This window comes from Hoplias malabaricus, chromosome Y (assembly GCF_029633855.1).
Source record: "Hoplias malabaricus isolate fHopMal1 chromosome Y, fHopMal1.hap1, whole genome shotgun sequence".
NCBI classification, from domain to species: Eukaryota; Metazoa; Chordata; class Actinopteri; order Characiformes; family Erythrinidae; genus Hoplias; species Hoplias malabaricus.
In genome coordinates, this window is record NC_089820.1 from 73,695,917 (window position 1) to 73,720,476 (window position 24,560).

Here is a 24,560-nt window from a genome sequence, read left to right on the forward strand (position 1 = left end):
ATAAGTGTTTTACATTTGTTTGGTGCATCTGAGGCACGGTGATAAAGTCTGCAGGACGAGCTAATCTTGATTTCACTGATGATTTAGAATCTTCCACCATGTACTTACAGGAAAACTCCACAGAGCTGAGGCTACTTCTGATAGAAAACAACAGCATTCCTTCATTCTTCTTCTGTAAGCACTGCATCATCAGGGTAGCAGTGGACACCTGGAATCACTGGGCACGGGGCTGAGAACCAGACAGTTTTACACATTCGCCCTGTCATTCACACACTCGTTGTCTCCAGTTCAGTGAGGCAAGTAATAAATGAGGACAAAATTCAACAAAGCCTTTATAAAAGCATAAATAATCATGCAATATTTTTACAACAGTCAGAGAAAGAGGAAAATTAGAGCCGTCTTCTGTGGTACAGCTGGCTTCATCTGGAAACACATTGATTTTGTCTGTGATTTGTTTGCTGTCACCGTTTATTCGAACACTCTGGTGAAACCTCTCTCGGTAAGTGACGTGTTGTGCGGCTAATTGCGGTTCTGGAGAGACACTGCGTCTCTGTCGGTAATGGACGCTCGCTAATGACCGCGGTGTGAGGTCTAGCGCCAGAATCATCCAAACATCTCTGAGCTGCTGTCAGACGCTGGTCCAGCCGCTCAGCTCGGGTCTAATGGAGCATCAGGGTCAATAAAAACAATCATCACATTCAGGGTCTCAGGGAACGCTGGGAAATCATTCCATGGCTCGAAGAAGTGCGTGAATCCATCACTTCCACAAAGCAGAGCTTCTACCACAGCAAACTTGGATCTTTAATAGTCTTTAAGATCCAAGATTTTTTTAAGAAGATTTCGCTCCTCTTTCTTTTATGCTCCACATTTTTGTGATTACACCTCTCTTTATTTCTTCTTTACGCCCTAATTTTCTGCGTTCATACTTATTTCTTTATATTCCACTTTCTGTTTAGACGCTTCTATTTTTTATTTACGCACCACTTTTCTGTTTACACTTTCTGTTTTTTACACTCCTTTTTCCTTTACACTCCACTTTTCTGTTTACACTTCTCTTTTTTTAACAATTCACTTTTCTGTTTACAATTCTATTTATTTTCTATTAAATCTCTTTATTATACTTTCTGTTTTTATACTCCTCTTTTTCCTTTACGCTCTACTTTTATTTACAAAACCCTTGTTTCTTCCACTTTCTTCTTTACACTCCTCTTTTCTGTGTTTATATTTATCAGTTTTCTTTTAGATTCATATTCTCTGCATTTACACTAGACTTTTGTTTTGTTTTTTATCCTATGCTCCAGTTTTTCCGTTTACATTTCTTGTACTCTTTACACTCACAGACGTTTTGTCAACTATAGTTTCTTAGATAAATTCACTAACTTGGCTTCAAATGAGTCTCTGTCCACAAACCTTTGGACCTATAGTGTATTTGAGATAAACAGCTGATGATTTGAAACATACAGGACACGCCTTCTCTCAGGGCTTTCTCAGGAGTCAAAAAAGGGCCAGAAATAAGCACAAACCAGGAGCGTATAGGAAAAATACAACTATTAAAGACCCAAACTGGATCCTTGCCTTTGGTGAAGATCAGCAGCGGTGCCCACAGCCCTCACCACCCCCCCACCACCCCTCAGGGTTGCTATTGTAACAACAGTGTTATTTCTGCTAACCTCAAAACTCTCTGTGTTCACAGTTCATAGGCGACTTGGAGGAATATATCTGTGATTTTCTTTTTCATGGTTTTTCTTGTGGTTTTGAGATGGTTAAGCAGCTGAGAGATGCCTAGGGTCTGGAGTTTGCTTCTTTGGGTTTTTGCTGCAGCTAAAGACTAAGTGCTCAGTGTAAACTTGCATGGGTTCTTGTTTTGGACCAGAATGAAATCAACAAATACAGGCAGAACCCAGTGGCAATCTGTGCTAGGTCCAAAAGGATGAGGTCCCGGGAAGGTTTTAAGGTGGCATGTGTGACGCTGACCAGCTCTGGGTCTGAATGGAGGAGGTCCAGTGAAAGTTTTAAGGTGGTGTGTTTGACTCTGGAAGTAATGGTCTGGGAAAGATGGCATGGGTAGGAATCTGCAAAGAGCTGCGAGCAATACAGACATAATGTACTTTTCAGAAGGTGGTAAGGACATGTCCCCAGTATCAGAAAAAGTGGAATTTTATGAAGATGCATGTAAGATATAAACAAAGTCACTGAGTGGTTCACAGTGGGGTTGAATGGAACCAGACATCTGCCTCTAAAACCTGCTTCACTGAAAATACTAACATAAAATAATTGTGAAAACACCTGATGTCTTAGGTCTGAGAGAGTTGTTTCATGAGCATTTTGTGATATTTGTGAGTGTTTCATTCCATCAGTTGATCATTTTGCTCACTTTAGGCATCAGATCTTGGAAGAATTTGAATGATCTGCTGAAGGAATAAGACTTGTTGACTGGATAAAATCACGAATAACAGACAGAAAACTCCACTAATACATTAAACAATCCTATTGTTTAATTACTAGACATAATAAATACTTAAATACTAGACATAGTGACTAAATCTAAGATGATTTCACTTAGACATTATTTCTTTGCCGTGTGGACAGTGTTTCTCGGAGTGGCTTCTCGTATTTTAAGGCGATGTTAATGGAGCTCTCCCAGGGGCCAAGCACAGATATCCGCCGTGATACCCAATCAGCCCCATTAGCACACACCCCACCCATCAGAAACATGGCTTCACATACTCTGAATTAAATATTAACCAGTTAATATCCATTTGCTGCTGCTCTCTTCTCCAAGACGGTGGAAAGGCAGAATCCCCGAAGGCTCCCTCTTGGCTAATGACTCAGATCTCGATCTGTGGAGGAAGAGGAGGAGCTGATGAAGTCACTTAAACAGATCCAACACAACACAACACAACAAAGGCTCCATTCCAGCAGCTACATGCTTCTCTGAAATGGGAGTAGTTCCAAACCAGAGCTGGCACTTTTACCCGTCACACTTTATTTTGGCCATCACTTACAGAAGATCTTCAGATATTTCTACTTTAAACTACTCACCCACAGTGAAGAAAAGCAATCTCCGACATATCTCTGCAGTGTCTCTTTCATTTCAAGTTTAAAACCTTGTTATTGTGTTCTTAATTTCTTTATAGTTTCCTTCGATTTTTCCTTAAAACATTGTCACCTTTATATCTCGGTGTGACCGCTTAATATTTTTGTAGACCCTCCTTAAAATCTCAATAGGGTTTCCTTAATATCTCTATAGTGTCTCTTTTATAGCTCTGTAGTGTCTCCTTAATATCGCTATAGTTTCTCCTTAATACCTCTGTTCTACAGGGGTCCCCAATTACTTTTTCTCAAGGGTCATAGCCAACCAACATCGCAAAGTTAAGGGCCAGTGTGTCATTCTCATACTATTTCATAAGGTACGGAACAAGCGTTTTTATTTATCATATTTTTATTACAATGACTATGCTTATTATTACGTCTATGTAAATTGGTAGGCCTATCTAACTACAGTTATTTGTGTTTACTCACCATTCAATGAGAGAATTGACAGTAGTAAGTTGAAAGAACTGAGACCTCTTAAGAGACCTCAAACTGGGGCGGTGCTCATTGATTGGTTTGCTTTTTTTTCTTTTTGGCACCAGTAGCGTTAACCCCAGGTCACATTATGTTTTTGCATTTTCACTCAGGCTGTTTCTCAAAACAAAGTACTACAAAGTTCAAACTGCCATACTTGATTGTACAAAGTTAGGAGGATGGGAGGACGCTGTATTGTCGTTCTGTAATTGGAACCCCACCGTACTTGATGAATCACCATCTCAGTGGCGGGAGAAAACTGTCGATATTGCGCTGAGGTTGATGTGAAATACATTCTGAGATATCTGACACTCTTAAGTCTATAGAAGTCTCGTCCCAGTGCATTCTCGATAATACGAGCCGAGCAAGAACACATCCGGGTTTTTGGACTCTTATTGGCTAGACGTGGACTTTTAAACAGAACAAGACTTGGGCTGCGGTTGATGACGTTCCCCAAGGATATGAGAACGTAAGAATACACAAGAAACATATTGAGAAACAGCTTTAGCCTGGTGAAATGGGTGTGGCTATGTAATCAGTGCTGTAAACCCTCCTGCATTTTGTCTCAGCAGTTTCATACCTGAAGAGTGCTGGTATTCTAGCAGTAGCGGTGATAAACTAGGAATTTCATGTGCCAAAAGGGCCACCTTAGGGAACCCAGCTGTACTATCTCCTAAATATTTTTGTAGATCCTCCTTAATATCTCTATAGTGTCTCCTTTTTATCTCCAGAGTTTTTCCTTAATTTCTCTAAAGTGTCTCCTTTATATCTCTGTAGTTTCTCCTTAATATCTCTGTAGTGCCTCCTTAATATCTCTGTAGTTTCTCCTTAATATCTCTGTAGTTTCTTCTTAATATCTCTGTAATGCCTCCTTAATATCTCTGTAGTTTCTTCTTAATATCTCTGTAGTGCCTCCTTAATATCTCTGTAGTTTCTCCTTAATATCTCTTTAGTTTCTCCTTAATATCTCTGTAGTTTCTCCTTAATATCTCTGTAGTTACTCCTTAATATCTCTGTAGTTACTCCTTACTACCTCTGTAGTGTCTCCTTCATTTCCCTATAGTTTCTCCTTAATATCTTTGAAGTTTCCCCTTGGTTTCCAAAGTAATAGTGTCTCCTTCATTTCTCTGTAGTTTCTCCTTAATTACTTTGTAGTTTCTCCTTGGTTTCCAACTTAATATGTATGTAGTGTCTCCTTAATTTCTTTTCAGTCTTCTTAATATTTAGCATCTCTGTAGTGTCTCTTTAATATCTAGGCCTAGTCTGAGTAGACCCATTGCACAGATTCCCATTCCTATTTCCCCGGGTTCATCTCCGAGAGGAATAATCCAGCTTTGATTTCTCAGTAGCCAACAGCTCCCTTCGGAGTTGCAGCTAATCCAAAAACTTTCTCCTCCTTCATCCTTTTCCAGCATTGCCCTCTCCCTCCCACTCCTGAAGCCCCCCCTCCCCAACCCCTTGCTCTCTCTCTCTCTCTCTCTCTCTCTCTCTCTCTCTCTCTCTTTCTTTCTCTCACCTGGAGCGAGTGTCATTTGCTTGTTGTGACTCTAGAGACCTGAAGGACATTTGTTTTTCCTCCCGCCGGCTTGTTTTCACCTGCTCCTTCAGATGTTCTTTTCTCTCCTCGTTTTCCCTCCACAACAATACCCCAACAACACTTGGGGACTTAACCCTTAGTGGGACAGCCTTGTCACTGCTGTTTTTGCTTTACTGAGCAAATAGCACACTGAATAATAATATACTGACATAATAATGACATTGTAAAACATGAAAAACATGTGAGATAAAATGGGGTTTAACTGCTTCTTTCAATGCAAAGGATATGTTTAGTTTAAATCAACAATATCAATATTGCACATCAATTCAAACCTCACATTAGCTATTATTACAATAAAAGGCTAATTACATGTTTAATTTCATGGTAACTGATACATGAGGAGTCAGGTAAACATTCAGGTAGTCAGGCGTAACTGTTCAAAAAGCTGGTTGAAATACTTACAATTTGGCCTTTCTTGGAAGAAAATGGAGTTGTGTTTCCATTCCCCAGGTCCAGATTCAAACAGTGTCCAGTCATGTTGAAAATTCACTGTACGTTTCAAAATGTACCACTTTCATTTAACACTGAGTGCTCAGAGAGTCCCCTGTCTTGCAGTAACAGCTTCTGCTCTTCAGGGAGAGCTTTACTAGATTTTGGAACACTATTGCGAGAATTTGATGGCAGCCGACAGCATTAGTGGAGTGAGGAGCTGGGTGGAGCCTATCTAAAGTTTGTTCAGAGGATGTTTTACGCTTTGGTGGGGAAAAAAAATCATTAGGTTGTAGTCCAACTTCCATTACGTTTCTGAAATTAGCTCCATGACATGCTAAGGAACGTCTAAATGTTGTATAGTAGTGTGTTTAAAATTTGCTGAAATGATTTTCTGTTTCATTTTCTGAAGTAAAATGCTGATGTAACAGTTATTTAATTGTAAATGCATAGATTATTTCAATACTGTCAATAAAAGTAGTTTAAAAGTTGTCATTTTGTTAACAGAACTCAAAAATGCTGAAGTTAACACAAAACTAAGCAATAAGAAGATTCAAGCGTGTAAAGGTGGTTTATATTTCTAACACTTTGTCTGGATCGACAGTTTACCGTTTAACGACTTCTCCGAGTCGAAACTCTCCGAACCTTTCCGGGATGACCCGAACAATCCCAAAGCTGGGTTTGAGGGAAAACCGCGAGCACGAACTGGCAGCCTCTAACGGCAGAAGAGGCGGGAGTTTGTTAACCAATCAGGGAACGAGCAGGCGGGATATTAGCGCACTGTCAGCCAATCAGAGTGTGGTGGGGGCGCGGTTTGTGCTGAGAAAGCCTGTGGTGTGTGTAGAAGGAGAGAACGCGGAGAAAGTGTGGAGCTGCACCGGCAACGGGATTTAATGCGAGCTCTTACCGTGGGAACGGAAAGGAAAAACAACGGGAGAAGTGGATAAAGTGGACTTGTTTGCGTTTTCTTGCGTTTTGCTTTGGTTTTTTAAAGCGTTGCGGAGAGATATGCACACGGCGGAGCGGTGGAGACCTGGTGAGTGCTGGATTTGTTGATACTTCTGGTTAAAAACAGGGAATAAGCTTTTTTTTTACTCTTCTTCTATCAGCTTGAGCTTGGGGCTTTGTGTGTGCCGCTGGGTTTGAGCGGGTGTTGTTGAAGTGTAAGGCTTCAGTAGCACAAATAGCAGAAGATTAGTAAAGCAATGCTGTTGCTGAAGTGAAATTGAACACCAGCAGCAGCAGAGTGCCTTGTATTTTTGGGGTTTATGAAGCACTGAGGGGGCTACGGAGCTTTTGAATGTGTCTCCTTTCAAAACGCACGCAAGACCACTTTCAAAATGTTCATTTTCCCCATTATATATGTTGCTAAGTGTGAGCTTTAACTGTACAATTCATACCAATGCTGCATTATGCTTAATATTTGCTTTATTAAAGCTAGCACTGCATACATTGGGGGGGTTTATGAGGCTCTGGGGGGGGGCTATGGACCTTTTGAAAGGGTCTCCTTCCAAAATGCATGGCAGACCACTTTCAAAATGTTCATTTTTTAATGATATATGTTGTTGTCAGGGGACTCTAGCCGTACAGATCCTACCAGTGCTGCGTTGTGCTTAATTCCACAGCAAAGTGCCTTAATCCTGAAGATCTGAGGGAACTTGCCAATGAACTGCCTTCCGAAATGCACGGCAGAATACTTCCAAAATGTTCTTTATGCATGATATATTTAGCTAAGAATGGGCTTTAAGCATACAAATCACTTAAAGGCTGTACTATGCTGTATTCTATTCTATATACAAGGTATTATATTGTAATTCTAAAGATCTAAGGGAGCTATGGAGCATTTGGAGGGGTGTCATTACAAGATGCATTGTAAAAGACTTTCCAAGCGTCTCTTATTTACATGATATATGTTGTTTGGAGTGGATTTTTGGGCATTGACATGATTTCAAGGTTGTTTTTTGATAAAATAGCAATGTGTTTTCCCAATATAAGTCCTGTTATTCTCGTCATAAACTCATTTGGGAGTTTTAACTCTTTCCAGGAGGCCTTTATGAGACATTCAATGTTGGGGAGCAATGCAATTAATGTGTGTTGCTTTTTATTTCTGCCTGTGGTGTAGTTGGTACGTGCGTTGGTGTAAATCCAGGGGCAAAGCAGGGACCGATTCCCCCAGTTTCTACCATTATATAAGTAGCTATGACATCATAATGGTTCACATTATTTTAATTGTGACAAATCATATTTCCATTCAGTGTCTTCACGGTGTTTCATATGAGCTCTATGTACTCCATCAGGAAAGAAATTCCATGGTTTGTACTGAACGAAACGGCAAAGGACACAGTCTCCAGCTGGATGTACCATGCACTTCAAGCTCTCTATGCATTTTCTGCCTTTAACTTAGATTTCTGGGCTGTGAAATCCAGCTGGAGACGAAAGCGAGCAGAATGTCTGGCTGAAGAAGCGTGTAGGTGATACTCAGAGGCTTTATTCATGGGTGGAACATTGGAGAACAGGGAGCCGTGGATACAAATGTGGCTCATGTTGAGCATCTCTCTTCCACCGAGTGTGCTTCAGTTCAGAAGAGCTTTGCATTTCATGGCTGTATGGTTTTTTATTAAGAGCATATTCGATGGCAGAAGGGGACAGAGAGGACATAGGGGACAGTTTGTTGGGAAGGCGAGTATTGTCAAACAGAGCGCCGTAGATTGTTATTGATTGTATTGTCCATCATCCTCATTATTATTTGACATTAATAATTTGGACTGTAATAGGTTTCCCAGTTGTTAATAATTTATGATTCAGTAATTACAGATCGGTGGTTTGCCCGAGCAGGGACTTGAACCCTGCTCATTGGTGCCTCTGTTCTGTACCTGAGCAGTGAGTCAAATCCAATACATCACTTCTTGCTGATCTGCATTTTGCCTGAGCAAGGAATCAAACCCTAGTTTACCAGCTCTTACTGTGTTACCTGAGCAGGGAACTGAACCCTAGAAACCTAGATCTTACTGATCTGTGCTACCTGAGCAGGGAATCAAACGTGAGTGGGCTTAGACAATGAGCTGACCTCAGAGTGACTGAATGTACCTGATTATAAGACATGTTGGACATAGCTAAAAACAACAACAAACAACACCAGCAGATTTCGCTCAGTTCTCTTTCTTCTCCATTCACGTTTTCTCAGTTTTTACTCAGTGCTCTTATATCTCCACGCCCGTTGTGTCTGTTTTGCTGCGTTTAACCCCGTCTTTGCCCTCTCACATAAATGCAGGTCCAGTGCTGTGATTGGACAGACTCAGGTGAGGGGGGCGGGGGGATTCTGAAGTCTCTGCACTTGACATCAGAAGTGGAGCAGGATTAGAACGGCTTGTTGTGTCCTGTGTTTTCAGACTTGGAGCACACAGAAAACTGACTGGGTGGTTTTGTTTCAGAGTGTGTGTGTGTTGGTGCACACAGGAGCCACACGTTAATGCACAGGTGCACTTAAGAAGTGAGCTGTTTCCTGTTTAAAACTGCATGTGTGTATATTTTGTTGGGAATGGAACAAAAGAGGTCATAACCTGATTTTTGGCAATGATCATTTTCATATTCTGTTTCACAGAGTCACATCGGTGCGGTTTTTAGATTTGCATAGTTATACATGAGCAAGGGGGGGCTGTTTTTAATATTGTGCCTCTGAGGGGTAAAGTGCCTAGATCCTGTTTTGTAGTTAATAAGTTGAGTATTTGAATATTTCCCAGAGCAAAGGGTAGTATATGAATGTAATTTTGAAAGCAGTTGGACCCTAAGAAAATGTAGCTGCCTTATATTTTTGTAAACACATGGTGCTTCTACACGACATGGTCGTCCCTAATCTGCTGGTCTCTACTGGACTCTGCTCTCTGTTTTGTTCCTGGTCCCTGGTTGGTTTTCCGTTCCTACAGCACCTCCCTCCAAAATGTATCTGGTGTCATCTCAAAACCCCATCTCTAATGGGAACAGCAGGCTTTGGAAACCACAACTACACGGCAGTAACATTAAGCATTTCTGAACACAGCTCCGTCATCAGTTCAGACAGATCAGTAGAGTTTGTTCCTTCCTCGCTGCGGCGTCCAGCTCCCGCTGGAGTTTTTCATCGGCCACCGATCCAAGGAGCGTTTGAACCTCTTTAAAAGACCACAGCATAATTTTCAGAGCTATCTGTCGGATAAAAACAAATATGACCTGTGCTGTAGCTAGAGGTTTTACAGATGGGGCGTTTGTGCTGGACGCCTGCACCGCGTGCCGTAGATTGATGACTCTCTCTGGACACTCAGCGCTCTGCGATGTTTACACGCCACGGTTTAGTCCCCACTCGGCTTGTTATGAACCATGAGAGAACAGGGACTAAAAAGAACCCGGTTCCAGGACTAGGGCCAAATTTACCTGATGGAGAAGCAGAAAACATGGGAGTAGCCCAGTACACCGAGCCAACAGACACCTGGGTGAGCTAAGACCTTGGGCGGTCTCCATTTATTCAATGCTAAATGTATAACCTATGTATTCTTTCTCTCTCTTTCTCTCTGTGGCAGTGAGCTGTCTCTCTCTCTCTCTCTCTCTCTCTCTCTCTCTCTCTCTCTCTCTGTGGTAGTGAGCTCTCTCTCTCTCTCTGGTAGTGAGCTCTCTCTCTCTCTCTCTGTGGTAGTGAGCTCTCTCTCTCTCTCTCTGGTAGTGAGCTCTCTCTCTCTCTCTCTCTCTCTCTCACGCTCTCTCTCTCGCACTCTCTCTCGCTCTCTCTCTGGTAGTGAGCTCTCTCTCTCTCTGTGCTAGCTCTCTCTCTCTCTCTCTCTCTCTCTCTTTCTCTCTCTCTCTGGTAGTGAGCTCTCTCTCTCTGCTAGTGAACTCTCTCTCTCTCCCTCTCTGTAGTGAGCTCTCTCTCTCTCTTTCTCTCTCTCTCTGTGGTAGTGAGTTGTCTCTCTCTCTGGTAGGGAGCTCTCTCTCTCTCTCTCTGGTAGTGAGCTCTCACCTTCTCTCTCTCTCTTTCTCTCTCGCTCTGGTAGTGAGCTCTCTCTCTCTGTGCTAGTGAACTCTCTCTCTCTCTCCCTCTGTAGTGAGCTCTCTCTCTCTCTCTTTGTCTCTCTCTCTGGTAGGGAGCTCTCTCTCTCTCTCTCTCTGGTAGTGAGCTCTCTCTCTCTCTCTCTCTCTCTGTGCTAGTGAGCTCTCTCTCTCTCTCTGTGGTAGTGAGCTCTCTCTCTCTCTCTCTCTCTGTGTGCTAGTGAGCTCTCTCTCTCTCTCTCTCTCTCTCTGTGGTAGTGAGCTCTCTCTCTCTCTCTCTCTGCTAGTGAGCTCTCTCTCTCTCTCTCTCTTTCTCTCTCTGGTAGTGAGCTCTCTCTCTCTGTGCTAGTGAGCTCTCTCTCTCTCCCTCTCTGTAGTGAGCTCTCTCTCTTTCTCTCTCTCTCTGTGGTAGTGAGTTGTCTCTCTCTCTGTGGTAGTGAGTTCTCTCTCTCTCTCTCTCTCTCTCTCTCTGGTAGTGAGCTCTCTCTGTGGTAGTGAGCTCTCTCTCTCCCTCTCTGTAGTGAGCTCTCTCTCTCTCTCTCTCTCTCTCCAGCGTTTTTGTACACGGTTTTGTAAGGTCTTTGGCTATAATAAAGGTTTTATCAATCTCTCTCTCTCTCTCTCTCTCTCTCTCTCTCTCTCTCTCTCTCTGTGGTAGTGAGCTCTCTCTCTCTCTCTCTGTGGTAGTGAGCTCTCTCTCTCCCTCTCTGTAGTGAGCGCTCTCTCTCTCTCTCTCTCTTTCTCTCTCTGTGGTAGTGAGCTCTCTCTCTCCCTCTCTGTAGTGAGCGCTCTCTCTCTCTCTCTCTCTCTCTTTCTCTCTCTGTGGTAGTGAGCTGTCTCTCTCTCTCTCTCTCTCTCTGGTAGTGAGTTGTCACTCTCTGTGGTAGTGAGTTCTCTCTCGCTTTGTCTCTCTCTCTCACTCTCTCTCTCTCTCTGGTAGTGAGTTGTCACTCTCTGTGGTAGTGAGTTCTCTCTCGCTTTCTCTCTCTCTCCCTCTCTCTCTCTCCCTCTCTCTCTCTTTCTCTCTGGTAGTGAGTTCTCTCTCACTTTCTCTCTCTCTCTCTCTGTGTGGTAGTGAGTTGTGACTCTCTCTCTCCCTCTCTCTCTCTCTCTCTCTCTCTCTCTCTCTCTCTCTCTCTGTGTATGTGTGTGTGGTAGTGAGCTGTGACTGTCTCTCTCTCTCTCTCTCTGTGGTAGTGAGCTCTCTCTCTCCCTCTCTGTAGTGAGCGCTCTCTCTCTCTCTCTCTCTTTCTCTCTCTGTGGTAGTGAGCTCTCTCTCTCCCTCTCTGTAGTGAGCGCTCTCTCTCTCTCTCTCTCTCTCTTTCTCTCTCTGTGGTAGTGAGCTGTCTCTCTCTCTCTCTCTCTCTCTGGTAGTGAGTTGTCACTCTCTGTGGTAGTGAGTTCTCTCTCGCTTTGTCTCTCTCTCTCACTCTCTCTCTCTCTCTGGTAGTGAGTTGTCACTCTCTGTGGTAGTGAGTTCTCTCTCGCTTTCTCTCTCTCTCCCTCTCTCTCTCTCCCTCTCTCTCTCTTTCTCTCTGGTAGTGAGTTCTCTCTCTCTCTCTCTCTCTCTCTCTCTCTGTGTGGTAGTGAGTTGTGACTCTCTCTCTCCCTCTCTCTCTCTCTCTCTCTCTCTCTCTCTCTCTCTCTGTGTATGTGTGTGTGGTAGTGAGCTGTGACTGTCTCTCTCTCTCTCTCTCTTGCTCGGCCCTGGCCCACTGTTGCCTCATGCTGGAAAGCCGCTTGGTGCTGTTTGCTCCATATGGGTTGAATTTGGCTAATTCCAGGGCGTGGGTCTAATGAGAGCCTGAGCTTTTACAGGGAGCTGCCTGTGGTGTTGGGTATCAGAGTTTACGGTTCTTATCTGGGCGCTGGATGGCATTCGGGCCGGCTCCTGGCAGAGAATACACGCCGTTTTATTTTTATATTTGGTCGTGACTGCATTTTTAGGAGCCTTTGTGGCACGGAGGCGGTTTTTAGACCTGCCACACAAACAAGGGGACATTTCCAGACCCGACCGGGCTCCTCTTTCCTGCCAAGAAGCAGTGGCTAAAACCTGCCAAAGGCCCCCCGTGAGAGCAGCTCCACTCGGGTGGGAGATACGAGGGGCTGAGGTTGCTATTGTGATAAATGAGGTTACTGTGCTGACTTTGGTCAGTATTTTTACACTACACTGACACACTGACAAAAGACAACAACAAACACAACAAGGGGACATTCTCAGAACCCCACAACAGTGTTGTCCCCAGTCTCAACGGCCCACATTCACTGCTTTAAATGTTAACGAGACACCCGTTGTTCACCCTGACCCCGAGCACGCAGCAGTGCAAATCATTCTTATTAAAACATTATATAGTGATAGAAATTGATGTTGAATTATTGTACAGCCCTCTCTCTATTGGTCCGATTCGCAGTGTGAGGAGCAGCTGGAGCATCCACACAGCCTTCAAACGTAAAAAGAGAAAGTGAATAAAGTGATCCTTTCGTTCCCTCCATTCCTGCATCTACAGAGAAATAAATCAGAAGCAGGCTTTTCCTGACCCCCCCTCACCCCTCCCTTCTTTCTGCAGCCCACCAGGACTGTTATGTATGCGACACCAGCTTAAAACACAGAGGAGGTTCACCGCGCCCCTGACCCACGTCTGCTTCCACTTTCTGTGAAAATAGACGACGGCCCGTAAAGTAAAGCTGGCCGTAAATGGTTTATAAACCAGCTCTGGGTTCACTAATGGGGAAACCTGTTTCCAATCTGCCACTGCATTAGCTACCGCACACTTAACTCCATTACAGGCGTCCAGCGGTCAAACAGCAGCCCAACAGCTGGAGATTCACTACCCTTCCAGCTGCAGACCCTACAGTGCAAGCTCCTCCACTGCAGAAAGAAACCTCAGTGGACACCGTTATTTAAGGTGTTTTCTGGAACGATGGACGTTTGTTGGGAGTTTAAGCCCTTTTCCATGCTGTAATACTCTCTGCTCATCAGGAGAAGGTTGTCACAGTAGGTGTAAAAACATCCGCTGTGAGGATTTGGTGGCATTCAGCCACATAAACAGAGTTAGGTCAGGTGCTGAGGCAAGGTGATGTAGTTTTGGGTCTCAGATCTTTCTAAAGATAGCACTCCAAGTCTTTATATATTCGTGTGTGTGTGTGTGTGTGTGTGTGTTGGGGGGTGCTTTATACCCCTCTTGGATCACAATAGGCATTGTACACACAGGTAGGCTCATGAGCGCCCCCATCTTATTAAGGTGTCTACACATTTTTAGACGTGTAGTGTATTAACCGTGGGAGGAAACCGGAGTACCCGGAGGAAACCCATGCCGACACGGGGAGAACACACCAAACTCCTCACAGTCAACTGAATGGAGGCTCGAACCCACAACCCCAGGCCCCTGGAGCTGTGACTGAGACACTACCACCGCGCCGTCTCAAATTAACACTACACCTAAGTAACCTTAACCTCAGTAAGATCATTTCACTCTTTTAGTTTTTCACATTGAGCAATATATTTAAAAATGAGAAAACGTGAGAACCGTGAAAACGTTCAAACAAATGCAAAAAAAATCCAAATCTGAGATCGTCATATCCATAGGCATCGGGTCCTAACAAATATATAAAAACAAGCACGCACACACACACACACACCCACACACCTCAGTGGCTGAGTGTGAGGGCAGCAAGGCCTTGTGCACGTGACCCTTCCCATGCCACAGCTCCTGAGTGGTTTAAACAGCTGAATTGTGGGCTTTGTTGCTGGATCTGAGCGCACTCACACGGCTCCTCATTGTACAGAGACTTCATTCACCGACCGCTCTCCTCCTGCTGGACACACTCCAGCGCCAAGCTTCTGTTCTGAGAAAACACACTCCGACGTCCAGAGACATCAAAGACTCTCCAGTCTGGGTTAAAACTCAACATCTCCTCACAGCAGGTCAGAAACCCAGCCTTCCCAGGAGCGGGAGACGACGGACTTCTATTTGAATAAGGTCCACAGAGCTCAGCATCTGGACACAGCTGTATAACACAGCAGCTTGTCACCTGCACACACACCTGCACACACTAACTTCTGAAAGGAAGCGCAAAGAAGGACATTAACCAGGATCTATTCTTCCAAGAAGGCTTTAGACCAGGTGTCTGAACACCGCTGTGAAGATTTGATGGCATTCACAGTGTAAGCCTGGATTGTATATCTAATTAAACTGTTTAATATGCATAAATTGCTTTACTAAAAAATTAAAGCATATTGTACCCAATCAATTACACATTTAATTCACTTAAAAGGTTAATTTAAGGTAAACACAGGGGGCTTTTATTTTGGCATGTAAGTTTTTTCATCTTGCTGTTGGTGAGTGAGGCAAAACTTTCATGATTCGCTTGATTTAACCAGTCTGGCATTTTCCCACCTTGCTTTTAATTTGCGAGCAGGGACTATTTTGTTTTAGTATTATGGGGCTCAGGGCCCAGAGGGGGAGCTCCCAGCATGCTCAGCGTGGCACCTTCAGTTAGTTTAGGGGCTATTTTTGAGGTTTTTAATGGTGTTAGGGGATTTGTGTGTAGCGAGGTGTGGTGTTTTGTGGGGGTTCACCATGTTGAAGAAGGGGGCACTGAATCTCACCAAAAACAAAATCCAAATTGCTGATTGTTCCCTTACTTCCATTTCCCTGTGCCCCTTTAAGGGTTCAGTAAATGTTCTTAAAACATGGTTTTGGCTCAGTTTCGTTGTCTCGAGTCTGGTGACATTACAGTGTCACAATAAAATAAATGAAACAAGCAAATAATTACATAGAAACTTGGGATGCACAAATATGGGAATTCTGGGCTGATACTGATATCTGATGTTACATGTGTATATATCTGCTGATGTCAAAACCAATGAGATACTCTGGATTAATGCTGTAGACAAACGTAACATTTATTTGCACATTTTAGCTTTCAACTAACAGTGTGTAAAAATAAATAAATAAAATAAAATGAAATGTGTCTCCTGAGAAAACTGCCACATTTAGTTTCTGAACCTTACAGAGACTGGTGACAAATCTAAATTCTTGTTTAATTTAACAATTTAAATATAATAATAGGTTAACCCAAACAAATAAAACCAATAATAATAAATTAACATTAACTTAAAGGATTAAACACATACAGAAATAAGAGCTTCAGCTCTGCCTTTACACTACTCCCCACTCTCAGTGGTGGAACATTAGGAGCCCAATTATTTTTACATGTTCAAGCCAAAGGTCAGCAATAATCAGTTTGAAATATTGGCAAATTAAAAAACAAAAAAAAATCTCGATGCCAATATTGATTAAAAAAACGATTATCTGATGATACCAATATAATTCCGATATAATCGTGCGTCACTAGTAGAAATTGATATTGTATTCACTGAATTCAAGATATTGACCAGATTTATTGGCCTAGAGAATGGTATGACAACAACAAAAAAAATCAGTGTGGAGAATCCACTCTGAATCCCTGTCACATCTTACAGGTGCCCTAAAGGCTCCACATGACACCGTTCCACTGCTCCACGGTTGAGGGCGGCTCTAGGTGACATTCAGCTTTAAGTGAGGTGTGCTTAGGCTCATGTGCAGCTGCTCTAGTATGTCCCATTAACTTGTCATATACTGTATATTTTGCATGGCTAATGGCTCGTGTGAAGGTGACTTCTCATCTCAGTGTGCGGGCACACACACACACACACACACACACACACACACACACACACACAGACAGAGCCCACTCTGTTTATTGATGCTCTCAGTCCTTATCCTCGATAATCCAATAAAATCAAGCCTCTCCTCCTGTATTAACATGCACAGCAGCTTGTGAGCCATCACTCACTAAGATGAATGGAGAGAGAGACTTGAGTGCAGAGGCTTTAGAATCGCCCCGCCCCCTCGTCTCAGTCTGTCCAATCACAGTGCCGGACTTGTGTTTATGTGAAAGCGCAAGGACGAGGGTAAACGCAGCAAAACAGACACAACAAGTGTAGAGAAATAAAAAATGAGAACGGAAAAATAAGACCACACCCAGAGCAGTTTATTCCCAGTGGCTTTGGCTCAGTCGAGCCTTCACATCATCTCCAGTGGGTTTTGGTTTGTTTCTTTAACTCTGAGCTATTGTGCGTGTTTTTGGAAAATTAGACACATACAATTTTTATATTTAGAATCGGGAGACCCTCAACTATTCATCTATTTCCAGTGGGACGTATGAAACCAACACAACCAACACCAATCTACAATTATAATGGAATAAGTTGCAGTTAAAGGTAAAGGATATAGACACTTAAGGGTACCACCACAGTGACATTTACTGGTTTCAGGTAGGGGGTTGGTTTCCTTACATTCCCCCAAACGTTACATAGTGCAGTTTCTGCAGTGCTGAGCCCAGAGTAGCAAAGACAGAATCTCTATTCTCCCTATTACAGCTCAGTGGAGCATCACAATGATTTTGAAGCTGAAATTTTAAGATATAAATATTACCTAGTGTTGCTTTAAGCCTTAGTTTTGTGTCGTCATTAATTCAGTTCTTTAAAGGAACACTAGGTAGCATGTTTCCTTTAGTGATATGGCATTATTGCAATATCGACAACCCCTCATAACAGACTTTTCAATGTCATATGATTAGAGTTCTGCTTTAAAGGAGTTGTGATGAATTTTCTATCGTGATTATTCTTCACATTTATGAAACAGCCGTTATATATACTGACACCTAATGTCCACCCCATGGTGTGGGGGACCCTCTCCATGGAGCATAGACTGGTTCATTAAGGGATAAGGAAGCATACATTCTTCATCTCAAAGGAAGTACTGAAGGCTGACACTGATACTTTTTAACTTTTTTAACAATTAAGACCCAAAGTCGGGGCGCTGTTTCTCATCAAGGTCGAAGAAACCCGAAGCACGCTGTTCTGCCGAAGGTCGTGTGAGGTATCTGAGTCTTTGGACTCGTCTGAGCATGTGCATAAATCTTTTATTTTTTGTGTAGTGTGTAATGGACCTTCGTGAAGGAGATGATCACTCATCCCCGTTCTCCTTCAGACGCTCAGGAACTGGACTCGACCTTGCTTTTACGCGCTTTTGTCTGTTTGCCAAACGAAATATAACGCTTACTCAGCGCCCGAGTTGTTTCGGACGAACAGTCCACGAAGCATTACAGCTTTTACGGCCAGTTTGCTCTTGAAAGCTGTAGGAAATGCTCTTAAAGCCAGAGTCAGGTCATGTCCTGGGGCAAAATGAACAGAATCTGAAACAGATAAATATGTAAACACTGTGTGATGCAGTGAATAATCTTTAACGACACACAGTTTATCTGTTGGTTTGGTTCTGAAGTCCTTTTTGAGTTAATATTTTAATATCTTATAAACCCAAAAGGTGTCTATGACAGTGATTATTTATCATTAATAATTTTCTCCATAAAACGCAGCTCACGTGAGACGACAGTTTTGTTGTCCCTGAATGACCCTGCTCATAGAGCGGGTCCTCCAAATGAGTATGGCCATAACTGTTTGTAAATAAACAGAGAGCAGCCAATGAGAACAGAGCTCATTTACACATGGTGGTAACAGAAAGAGCTGGTTCAGTTGTAAAGGCTGGTAAATGTTCAAGTACAAATGAGCTATTGCTGTATTCCATCCATTAAACGACAGCGAGCCGCTCCCTGTTCACCCTGACCTCGTTTAACCTTGTCTTTGTGCCCACACATAAAATCGGGACCAGTGCCGTGATTGGACAGACTCAGATGAGGGGGCGGGGCATTTATTAAGTCTCTGTACTTCAAGTCAGAAGCGGAGCAGAGTCAGATTGGCTTGTTTTATCCTGTGTTTACTGATGTAGGCAGTACACAGAAAACTGTCTGTGCTTGTTTCACAGTGTGTGGGTTGGTGGACTCCAAATTAACACATTATGAAAAGAAACCCTTCTTTGCACATGAATAATGGTACCATGTTGGAGATAGGAGGTTATATATCCTAAGTAAATGTTACGAGTTTGTCTTTTTGTGGAGAAACTTGAATAATTAAAATTAAAACTATAAAAAAAGCAGAGTATTGGATCTTTAAGGCTCCATTTTCCATGCTGAGGCCCAGTCCGTCAGAACCTGTGCTTTACACGCTGTAACTACGAGTCCTGAATGTGAGCAGCTTTTAAATGAATGGAAATGAAAAGAAAGGAAAATAAATGAAAAGGAAAGAAAGGAAAGGGAAAGGCAGCTGAGTCCAGTTTAGCATTCAAAAGGTCAGCACTGGTCACATGCACCTGGATTTATAATTGAGTTCGCTCGGAAATGCCCCAGTCTGCACTTTCCCGCCCCACTCCTCCCCGTTCCGTTCCGCCTTTTTTCCAATCCTCTCAGCTTGCTGGGATATTCTGCATTCATTCGGAGCCGGATAAAAAAACGAAGAGAGGTGTGTTTGTCTCCGTCTGACATCAGAAAATGAACAGCTCCACAGCAGCTGAACTTTCATGCTGTTCTCACAGACTACAGACTCAGACTTGGATTCAGACTCTGACTGACAGTGACTCCGAGTCAGACTGAGACTTGGACTGTGACTGCCAGTGTCTCAGATTCAGATTGAGACATGGATCTGACTCTGTTTCTTTATCTCACAGTGACTCTGGCTAAATCAGACTGAGAATCTGACTCAGACTGAGACCGATTATACTACCCTGACCTCTGTTACTTCGGTGATTTTGATTGTTTTTCGTCTCCTAATGTTGCTGAGGGTGGTTGGTGGCAGATTCCAGGCAGTTTTCCTAAGCCCAGGATGGAGGGAGCATCGTGAGATTTGGATGAGAAACAGCAGCACTGACTCCAAAACTAACCCCTTCTGCATCACAGTAAGAAAACTGGAGGATCCCACCTTGCCACCCCCGCTTTCTGGATCAGCTCCCGGACCCTCATTTATAGAAAATAATTTGCAGTACTTGTCAAAAAATGAAATCTTTGCCAAATTCAGGGACGACAAAGCAAGTGGGATTTTTATCTCATGTGAGGGCGCTGTCGTTTCCTACCCTCCTCCTAAAGTTACATAGTGCAATTTCTGCCATGCTGAGCTCAGAGTAGCAACGACAGAGGCCCCATTCTCCCTATTACAGCTCAGTGAAGCATCTCTATGATTTTGAAGCTGTAATTATAAGGTAGAAATGCTACATAGTGTTGCTTTAAGAAACAAAATGTACGTAATGAGGAATCATGTTCATGCATAAAGTGACAGACTGCTCTTCTAAAGCGCTGGCGTGAGGCTCTCAGCTTGCCTAGACGTGAGGTTTTGTTTTCTGCTCTGAAAGCCATGGCACTGACGCCGCTGGAGCTTTCTTCTCACCACACTCTGAAACCGATCCTGAAATCTGATCGTTTCTCTCTCTTTTAACACTGATAATTGCTGTGTGGTTTAGTGGAACATGTTTTTCTTTGCCTGTGTAAAGGCCTCTTATCTGTGTGCCAGACTATGACGGTTCTGTTGCAGCATCCCTGAAAAAAAAAAAAAAAAAGAAAAGGAAATGAACAAAATGAGCCGCTGCCCTTGGACAGGACCTTTCCATTAGACCTGTGTGGAAATGCTGCTTATTAACAGCAGTGTCTTTCACCTCATGGTGGAGGCTGGCATCTCCTTTTAGTCTCAGACTTAAGGTCTAACTTTGTAACATTTAAAAGAATGGTATTATAGACAAAGTATAATTTTTGCTGTATTTTTCTGAAGTATAACTCGTCTCAGAGTCCTCCCCGGTCACACACAGCGCCCCCAGCCTCTGGAGTGTGGGGCAAATGTGCTTTTGCTGAGGCTGAGCCACCACTTCTTTTCAAACTGCTACTATAGTTTAATGCTCTGGAGGAGAATGCAAACTGCCAAGATCTGTCAAATCAGCCAGTGATAGGGGGTGGGGGCTGTCTAACAGCAAATGGAGAGTGAAGCCCCTCTAGTCCAAACTGAGTAAAAACCTACCAAAACATTTAACACAAGCTGTACACCGCCCCCTGGTGGAGAAAAGGATTCAGACACCATGTTTCTTCAATATGGGTGTGTATAATGTTCAATTCAAGGCAATCTTATTTGCTCTTTAAAAGCCATTTTATTTCTTCCTTTTTGAAATACTGACATGAAATTCAGTCTCCAGTCTGGCACACCTTGCGTGCTGAGGTTCTTGTTCCTCTGTCACGTCGGGATTTTTCCCCAAGTTTGGGTCTAAAACTGACTCGGAATCACAGATAAACTGAGATGAAAAGCCCTGACAGAAGTGTGATGACCTGCTTTAGTTGTGCCACTCTGAATCACTCTCTGATCACAGGGTTTTTTCTCGGGTTTGGGGAAATTTCCACCTTCTCAAGGCTGAGAAGTGCAAAAAAAAAAAAAATAGACCCAGCTCTTCTCTCAGGCATCAACAACCTATATAACTGCAAGGGGCATGACGTGCCGTGATGTGGCTGGAGACAATTGGGATCAGACGTGAAAATGTGGAATGGGTGCAGCTCTGATGTGATCTTATTTATTGGGCGTGTAGTTTTCAACATGTTCATCATCGACACAATCTCTCAATTTTGACTCCGCTGCTGTGGTTAAAGGTGATACTGACTCGAGACACAGGATAAATAAAACCTCTTTACATTTACTATACTGTTAAATAGAAGAAACTGCACAGAGGATCTGTTATCTCCCCGATGGGAGAGGTTTAATTTGAAGAGTAATTAATTACTAGGAAAAACGGCAAACAAAAGCAGAGCAGGAGAAACAGACTAAACACACTCTGGGTTTGGCCTCGGGCTCATTTTACTGTCTCAGAAACAGAGGAATCCTGCGGGAGCTGGAGATAATTGTCTTTAAGCAAAATGAGGGACAGAGGACTGACGCATTAAACATTTCTGAAGATTTTCCCACATTTTACATCGTCCTTTTGTTCATTGATAGAATTGTAAGAAAATTTTGTCTGAAATGTTTAGTCCCTGGGATGATTGACAGTTGCTGGAAGATATGAGTGCAAATCAATACCACTATTAATTGAACATTTTACTTCGATTAGGATTAATGAAGATTGTTTTGCTGCTGTTTGTTGCCTCATAGTTCACTGATGAGTCTTGTTCTGTTAATACGCTCCCGTATTAAAGGTGGGATATGTGTTTCTGATGTCGCTGGGAGCTCCCTCTCTGTTTTTGAACTGTGCTCTCTTCATGCTCTGTTTGTGATTGTGTTCAGTGTTAAACAGACTGGGGGATTAACTTTGGTCTGAGACCAATTATTTCAGTGTTTACATTTGACTTTATGTTCAAAGACGTCCAAACCACAGACACAGCGTTTTTCTTTGGTGTGAGCTGCTCCAGTCGCTCGGTCCCTCTTTGTGTTTAGGTTCTCCTTCATGTGGCTTTCATGTGGGAGATTGGATCAGGGCTGGTTCTAAGGGCCCTCATTGCCCACCCAAACTCTAAGCCAGCTCAACCAACCAAATATCGTGTTTTGTCCTTTGCTTATTTCTGATTGGCTCTTTGAGTAATATAAAACGGAAAGACTGTCTTGTGCAGCTCAGCAGAGCAGACAGGTTCTGTCATTGAGAACTGGAGAGGTACTGTTCTGATTCTGTTCGATTAGAGTTTAATCCCAAATACTTATGGGAGATTTGGCTTATTTTTTGGTGATATTTTTGCTTGATATATGCTTTAATATATTTTTGGCTTCTAGTGTCAGCTACTCTGTTAGTTCACACTGTAACTGAAGTATTCAGTGTTTTAAATGTATGCATATTTATTATACATTTAATAAACTTAAAATGATATGAAAACGTATCACATGTAACCACTGTTCAGCTATGTATCCTATTCCTGAGACCGTCTCTAAAGCGTTTATCCCTCTCTCTCTGTCACTGTGTCACTCAGGAGCTTTTGTTGAGGCTCTGCTTTTTTTTTAGGACTCTTTCTGTTTAGAAAGCTGTTAAACTGTCCAGACGGTAGGGGTGGGCGATATGGACCTAAAATAATATCACGATATTTCAGGCTGTTTTGGCGATAACGATATTCTTGGTGATATGAACAAAACACTGAAAAACACTTTTATTCACACTAATGCAACAAAATATATGTTATATTTATATTAATTATATTAAATTGTATATATTTAATATATATTAATAGCATTAAATGTTTTTATTTATTAAAACGTTTTCTTTTACTACAAATATAAGAGTTTAAATTATTAAAATATAGAAGAAATGACAAAAGAAATCAGTAAACATTTGCTTATTTTGTAAACAACAGTAATGTACCAAGATTCTGATTTTGTGTAAAATAATGCAGCATAAAATCTACCACACAACCAAAGTGTAGAAAATGTAATGTGTGCGTATAAACAGCTAAAGGAAACAGTTATACAATTATTTTGTAAAGATAAACTCAGGTGAGATTAGATACTGCTAGGTAAAGAAATGGTTATTTGGCAATGTTATTGTTGAAAGACATTCAAAATTATTACAAGCAAGTGAAAGAGAAAAAACCCAGAGCAATAGATGTATACGAAGTATACGCAGTATATATATTGACAAAATATTCGGTTCAGAAGTTAGCTTGTTGCTAGCAGGCCTAAGTGCCTGCCTGGATTAGCGTTGTGACTAAGAGTGCTAATATACGAATTTAAGGCTTAAATACAGTCATGTATTGATTCATGGTTTATTTTGAGTCGAATGTGCTTGAAGTACAGCATTACTAAACACAGTGCTGCTTCCCCATACATACAAGCTTGTCAGCATGTGTAGAGAAGCCTTGAACAACGCTTCTGATACACATACACAAGAAAGACAATTAAAACAAAAACAAGAAACTGGGAAATGTTTCTATTGCAATTGTTTTTCTTGCTTGTTCTGATTCAAACGTCCTAATCTGGACGCATTTGTCGGCCACATACGAAGGATTCTTGGAAATGTGACAGCATAATCGCACTGCTGGGATGTGATCAACATATAAAAGTGTCCTTCGAAGTATGCAGTCCCTGAATTGAACTGGCATCTCTGCTCAAATCAAACTCAGACTTGCCCACTCATTATGTTTTACTGCTCTTCCCTAACCAAAGCAGTCTAGAACCGGGCCTGGATTGGATGAGGCAGACGCATGTGACTACAGCGCGGTAGTGTGGTTTTAAAGGGACAGAACATGAACACACAGTGGGCGCGTATTCACAGAATTACCAAACTAAGGGCAAACAGAACTGAAAGAAAAAGATATATAATACGAACAGACAAGATTACATTGTTAAAAGTTCTTAACGACTATTTAAGCTGAATCCATTTTTCATTAATTGGCCTGATCTAATTTTACAAAAAGACATACAACTTCATAGATCTTCTGTAAGTGCATCATTCTGCTCAGGTTCACACAGCGTCAGACGCAGAGCATGAACACTCTCACACTCACTTAGTCAAACGAACACACACACACACACACACACACACACAAACACACACAAACACACACAAACATACTCACTCAGTCACTCATACACTCACCCAGTCTACGTCTGTGTCTCTGGACTGCGGTCAAGAGTGAACCTGAGGGCCTGTGTTTACTGTTTTTTGTCTGAAACATTGATTGACAGATACATACCAGCTGCACCATGTTTCCTTGTTCACCTGTTTCTTATTACCTCCCTCCCTGTCTGTGGACAGACGAATTCATCGACCCGTCTCTCTCTCTTTCTCTCTCTTTCTCTCTCTCTCTCTCTCTCTCTCTCTCTCTCTCTCTCTCTTTCTCTCTCTCTCTCTCTCTCTTTATATTCTAGAATATACATGAACTAATGCATACATTTTCACATGAGAGATTAGTCTTGTAATTTACCATCACATATCCACTATAAATTGGGTCAATATGTATATTAAATATATCTGAGATTTTGTTGGGTATTTATTTGGACACATCTTACAATACACAGCCTCCACTGTAATGATGTCCAGTTTTATCATTACTGGACATTACTAATGCTGTT

The 24,560-nt window shown here is 42.4% G+C and overlaps 1 protein-coding gene across 4 annotated transcripts in view; it reads left to right on the forward strand.

Annotated features, from left to right (window-relative positions):
• The first annotated feature begins 6,461 nt into the window (after window positions 1-6,461).
• LOC136678357 (receptor-type tyrosine-protein phosphatase F) overlaps window positions 6,462-24,560 on the forward strand; it is a 187,723-nt gene continuing 169,624 nt past the window's right edge. For all 4 annotated transcript variants that reach the window (XM_066656393.1, XM_066656390.1, XM_066656391.1 and 1 more), the window contains exon 1: window positions 6,462-6,629. The gene's annotated coding sequence lies outside the window, so the exon portion shown is untranslated. The remainder of the gene's footprint in view (window positions 6,630-24,560) is intronic.